This window comes from Panthera tigris, chromosome F2, assembly GCF_018350195.1.
Source record: "Panthera tigris isolate Pti1 chromosome F2, P.tigris_Pti1_mat1.1, whole genome shotgun sequence".
Classification (NCBI taxonomy): Eukaryota; Metazoa; Chordata; class Mammalia; order Carnivora; family Felidae; genus Panthera; species Panthera tigris.
This window is the reverse complement of record NC_056676.1, coordinates 10,721,858-10,728,049: the sequence shown is the minus strand read 5'-3', so window position 1 is coordinate 10,728,049 and position 6,192 is coordinate 10,721,858. Positions and strand designations below refer to the sequence as shown.

Here is a 6,192-nt window from a genome sequence, read left to right as displayed (position 1 = left end):
TTTTTTTTTTTTAACCAAATACACTCACTTTAGGGCAGCTGGGTGGCTCAGTCCATTAAGCATCCGACTCTTGATTTCGGCTCAGGTCAGGATCTCACGGCTCACGGGATCGAGCCCCATGTGGGACTCAGTGCTGGGCACCGAGCCTGCTTGGGATTCTCTCTCTCTCCCTCTCCCCCCTCCCCCCCCCGCTCACACGTGCGCACGCACACTCTCTCTCAAATCAGTATTTTCAAAAAACTAAAAATAAGTAAAACTAAACTCACTTTCTGTTTACATTGCTGAAATAATAATGGAGAGAGTGAGTAGAGGAAAAGAGAGATCATATAGTCCAGTGAAAAAAGGAAAGCCTTGGTATTCTAGCTGCGTGACTTTGACAAACCACTTGACCTCTCAGGCTCTCAGTTTTCTTCACCGTAAAAGAAAGAACTGAGGTGGCCCAATAACATTTATATTACCATGTGGTCGTGGGGATTAAGTAAGATACAAGATGAACATTTCTAGTACCTGACAATCTAAGTACATTCTCTGGTCGTCCGGTTGAATAAGTTAGAATTCCAGCTAATGAAACACGTTGGGTATTTGACAAAAGTGCAGTAATTTAAAGTTTAAATTCTTCTGCAAGGCAAATGGTGTTGCCTCCTCAGGTAGCAATGGATGGCTATGCCAATGGATCAGGATTGAGGCAGTCTTGCCTCATGACCAGCAGTTGGGTTATCTGCCATTTGATACAAATTTGTTGTCAGCCAACCTCAAGATATTCTTTCCTCTCCACCATTAGTATATAAAATTTACTTTTCAAAGTACAAAGATATTTAAATTATTTTATAAATAAAAGGAGGAAAAATTCTGGGCAGCCTGCCAAAGTTAGCAGATCTGAAATTAGCTAGAAATGTTTCCTCCTCGTTATTAAATTCCTACTATTTTTTTTTCTGATGTGTTCATATCAACTTGTCTCTTCGTAAAAATTCGAATATTCTGCGTGACAGAGAATTGATAAAAGCCAGAGAAAGAGCGAATTGTGAATCAACTTCAAGTTTTCTTCATTCCTGTCCGATAAGGATAAATTAATGTAGCCAGAGTTACAAAAGCATCTTGACAGGCTGAGTTCCAAATGAGCAGTGTGCTCAGATCCCCCCATGAGCCGAGGGCCCTCCCTGATGTGCCCAGGGTGCAGGTGACAGTGCTGGCCATGAAGGAAGACAGAGCCATAGTGTGAATTTCAGAGCTCTCCCCGTCAATGACCTCCCTCTCCTCACCCAGCCTATGGCATGTCCCAGGGCCTGAGAGCAGTGCTTTGGAGATCCTCTCATGGGGCCAGAAACTGGCTGAGAAGTTACTCTGCACACATATTACTCCCCATGCTTCGTTACCTCAGAAGAGGAGCTGTAGGCTTTGAACATGTCAGTACTCAATGAGGTTTTCATAGTGATTCATAATCTTACTTAATTCAGCTGCCTGCTTTGGGTCCCCCATATAGGCTTGCATCTAGGATGGATCTACAGGTAGGACTGATCCAACTACTAGGGTAGTTACATGGACCAAGATGCTTTTATGCATATTACAACCCGCCTTCACTGCCGTGGGGAAGGAACACATCACCTTTGCCTATTTGGAATAGTCAAATGGAAAATGGCACCTCCAGCCCAGGTGGTTAGGGTGTATACTCATAAACATAGTACGACAATGCTGCTTTTCAGAGCACGAGATAATTCAATAATAATGTAGTTAAAATGCTGGTGTATTTCTTTAGCACAGTGGAAAGAATATTGAAATCAGGGCCGCTTGAGGGCAAACGTGACCTCATTGGGTCCAAAGTTGCCATTATCATGCCGCGATTTCAAAGATGGGCCCTTCTTAGCTTAGGACCTCGCACAGGGTACTTCGGCTCTTTCCCCCTTTGTGAAGTAAAGGACTGGTGAGTGTGTTCTGTTTCTTCCTGTAGGACTAACGGAGACAGTAGAGTAGGCAATTATTGTGGGTTCTCAAGTACAGTAAATTGTAAACAGGTGATAAGTGCCTCTTTCTCTTGGATGCACCTTAACGTTGAAATCGCCTTATACTCGTGTGAGGTTTTCTAAAACAATGAAACGTTGAGACTGCGTGTAACTGGTAAAACTTGCAAAGGAATGCTTTCTTATCAGTCGTCATTGAAAACGTTGGCCTTGGGGCGCCTGGGTGGCGCAGTCGGTTAAGCGTCCGACTTCAGCCAGGTCACGATCTCGAGGTCCGTGAGTTCGAGCCCCACGTCAGGCTCTGGGCTGATGGCTCGGAGCCTGGAACCTGTTTCCGATTCTGTGTCTCCCTCTCTCTCTGCCCCTCCCCCGTTCATGCTCTGTCTCTCTCTGTCCCAAAAATAAATAAAAAACGTTGAAAAAAAAATTTAAAAAAAAAAAAAAAAAGAAAACGTTGGCCTTTTTCAGTTAAAAAGAAAACAAATTCTAATTCTAATTCTCTGAGGCTTAAAAGCACTACTGCTAAATGTAGGGTTTGGGTGGATCTTACGTTCTCGTCTCAGCGGCCATTGAAAGATTTGGTGTGAACGGGTGGCATGGTGGGATGAAGGACATGGCAGTGACCGTGAGTGAGGCACCACCTCACGTGAACTCTGGGGGATGCTTCCTGCCAGTAATGAGCTCTACAGCGAGGAAGGGAGCAGCACTCCTGTGCCTCACGCGTTCTCTCGTTATTCTGTAATGATCCTGTGACACGAAATGGAAAAATGTGAAACTGTTCCAAAATGCACAAGCGTAGTGCACAGAAAAGAAATGACAACAACACACAACTTCCTGCAGAGGTGAGACAAGAAGAAATTAGGAATTAAATCTCCCTGGGCGATCTCTCAAAGTGTTGAGAACAATATATCACTCACGAGAAAATATCAAACATCAATTGGAAGACAAGTGCACGTTACTCTGAATCGTGGATCACAAAGGGGTTTCCTCAGGCACCTCCAGGACAACTTTATGATGCATAAAATAGCGGATTCTCATTATTACAGTTTGTTGGATAAGCACCTCCATGAATATGGGGCTACATTCTGCCTGGGAAGGAAGAATCTTGCCCAACGGGCTCTCGGTCCAAGTTGTGAAGTAGATGCCACTCAAGCGTAAAATACGTGAGATGCGAAAGTGATTACGGGTATGTCCTTGAGAGAGCAAATAAATGCTGATTTGGAATCAACCTGGTTATGGGTCCTTCGCCTTGAGGATGTTGAAGACAGTCATCCTGTTGACAGTTACCGGGGAGTTTCATCTCAAACCCTCCCTACTAATGTGTAGCATAAAAATGCAGAGGTGAGAACAGCTTTAGCACATACTGTATGATTTGGAAATCCCTCCTTCTTACATCTTTTGTAGCTTCATATGTCAGTGGAAAAGTCACAGAATAACAATGCCCAAAATGCATAGTTTCCTAAAATAGGAAGACGGTTGAGGCACAAAGGTCTTCAAATATGTGCAACCTGCCGTCCTGCATTCCATTTCCTATTTGTAGACAAAACTCAAATGTCTGCAGTACAAAGTCTTTGCCTTTTGGTTGTATTCTTTATCGGATGATTCTTACCTTGGAGCTTCAGAGAATCAGAACTGAACTCCAATTTTTCCTCTTTGCGTTGCATTCCTGTAAATAGGCCTTGAGTCTTAGAATGATTAGACAGTATCGGGCATTTTCTATGTGTAGGATTACCGTATAATTTATCATCCAAACACAGTTTTGAAAGGACGGCCGTCAATAACTAATAATCATCGGGCCTAAACCTAGGACTGATCTGAGGAAACTGGAACTTAGATTCGCAGAACTATCCGTAAGACACCGTGCATGTTAACGGTAAGGGTGCAACAGTTACGTGGAAATAGTTCCTGCCCTCAAGCATCTAGTAAAGTAGACAAAGTATGTTCTCAAAAAGTCACACAACGTTTCAAAGCATGGTACTTATTATAACAGAGATATAAAATGACACAAGGAACCAGGGACAACTACCCAATAGAGGTAGCGTTTGAACAAGGTCTCAAGAAATGATTCATTGTTGATGGGGGAGCCGGGGGGAGGTTGTTTCTGGAGTGGGGGAGTTTCACTGAGTGTGTGTATTAACGTGAAATTGAATCACCATCGCCTCCAGATGCTCAACCCCAAAACCTGGGAATTCCTACTTGGTTCATATTTTCCACTCACTCCAAACATCCATTATGAGCAAGTCTTGACTGAATTGCCCCCAAAATATATTCTGAGTCCACCCACATAGTTTCTCTCTTCACTACTCGCACCATGGTCCACACTGCTATCTTCTATTTGGACTATAGTAATGGTATCTGGGTTGACCTCCTCTCCTGACTCTCATCGCTCCGTAAGACATTCGGCACACAACGTAGGGTCAGTGTTGTCTTTTTAGCATGCGTTAGATTGGCCGCCTTTCAGTGACTCCCCGATGCACCCAAGATAAAAAAGAAAATGAATTCTGTATTTCTTAACATGATATTCAAGGCCCTTGTGACTGGCTGACCTTGTTTCATACTTTTCTGACCCTAACTGGGCTAAGTCGCATTGGTTTTCTGTTCCCCACCTCCCACCCAGTGGCCTTCGCGTCCCTGGGGACAGCCTTCCTTCAGGTCTTCACATTGAGTTCTCAGCTTAAATGTCACCTCCCTGAAACGCCGGTGTAAAGTGTCACTGCCCCCCCCCTCCACTCGCTCCTTATCACGTCGCCAGGTTTTATCAACTGAGTTAATGCCGTAAAGCGCACATGGTAAGAAATGAATAAATAGTAGGATTTAACTGTCTGAATTATCTAGTTTATTTAACTCGTTGATTATTTGCCTCCCACTGCCTCTTACTCTGTGAGAGGTAGAGATCTTGCCTGTCTAATAGCTTTCGTGTCCTGAGCATCTAGAAAAGATGTCACAGGAGGTGTTCACTTAGTAGTTGTTGAGTGAATGCATGTATTTTCAGTTAAAGAAATCCTATAGAAATTGAAGACCCCTATCTTACTATAACAGGGTTTCCATAGAAGCAGGTAGAAGCGTTTGGTATGTGTACACATATGTATACACAGACAGACACACGCATACTTACTAACACGCCATATACACTCTAACTGTGTCAATACGCTAACATCAGGATTCAGATATATTTTGTATTTTATCTTTGCCTTCCTCTCTTGCCCCTTCCTCCTAACACTCAATCCTGGGAACCTCGAATTAGTAAAGCACCGAGTCAGGACAACCCCAAGAATGCTTGCACACATGATTGAGCCACCAGGAAGATGGATGTATAACCGATATTAATTATCCCATTGTTCACTTACTTTTCTGTAGCTCCTTCATTTAGGAGGAACCTAGACTCAGAATGTGTATTGTTCCCAGCTTAAATGCCTTAGGTGATATCAGGCCACAGCATGCTCTAACCCAGGGGATAGGAGATATTAGGGACCAAGAGAGTGACACAGAATGATTCTTCCCACCCCATGGTATCTGATCATAGTTACCCAAAATGGTAAAATCTGGGGGTGTGTAGATAATATAACATCATAATAAGGAAAGCTATGTGGTTGATTGGACTTACAACATACTTTCGAACTTATAAACATTAAAATAAAAACGTATCTAGTAAAATGGCTTCGAAAACTGAAAATGTAACTTTTTTCAGAGATTTAGAGTCCAAGAGGGGTTTAGGAAATACTTTAAATGACCTAATTTTGAAAAACGATAAAAACTTCAGGGTCAGTAGTTTTAATGCAGTCGGCTAGATCGGCAAATAATTTGCATAAAGTAGTTATAAATGAGTAGAGAAGGTCGGAAAAGAGTTTGGAACGCTTTTGCTTTTTCTTTCCTATTTCGGCCTCCAGGAATCCAGTTAGGAAAGAATGCTTGTTGAGACGTGAAATTAGCCCTCATTTTGGAGTAATTAGGGATCCTAAAACTGTAACTGAAGGAGTCTGAGAAATCACTGAACTTCTCTGGGCTTAACACCAAAATATATTCTTACATTCTTTTTGGTTGGGACACTCTGGAGCCATAGGTAACAATTTGGAAAATTGTTGTATGGATTTATGTCTTCAAAGAATTGTGTGTACAATGTGGATCCTATCTATTCCTCTCTAGGTTGGGATATCAAGTGGGTAGCCCATCGGAAGTTGTTGATAGACTTTCTGGTGACGTGTTTCTTGTTTCATTCTTAGTATCGATGGGTTAGTAA

At 42.6% G+C, this 6,192-nt stretch overlaps 1 protein-coding gene across 3 annotated transcripts in view; it reads left to right on the top strand.

Moving 5' to 3' along the window:
• TOX (thymocyte selection associated high mobility group box) overlaps positions 1-6,192 on the top strand; it is a 305,466-nt gene that overhangs the window by 190,208 nt on the left and 109,066 nt on the right. The window lies entirely within an intron of this gene.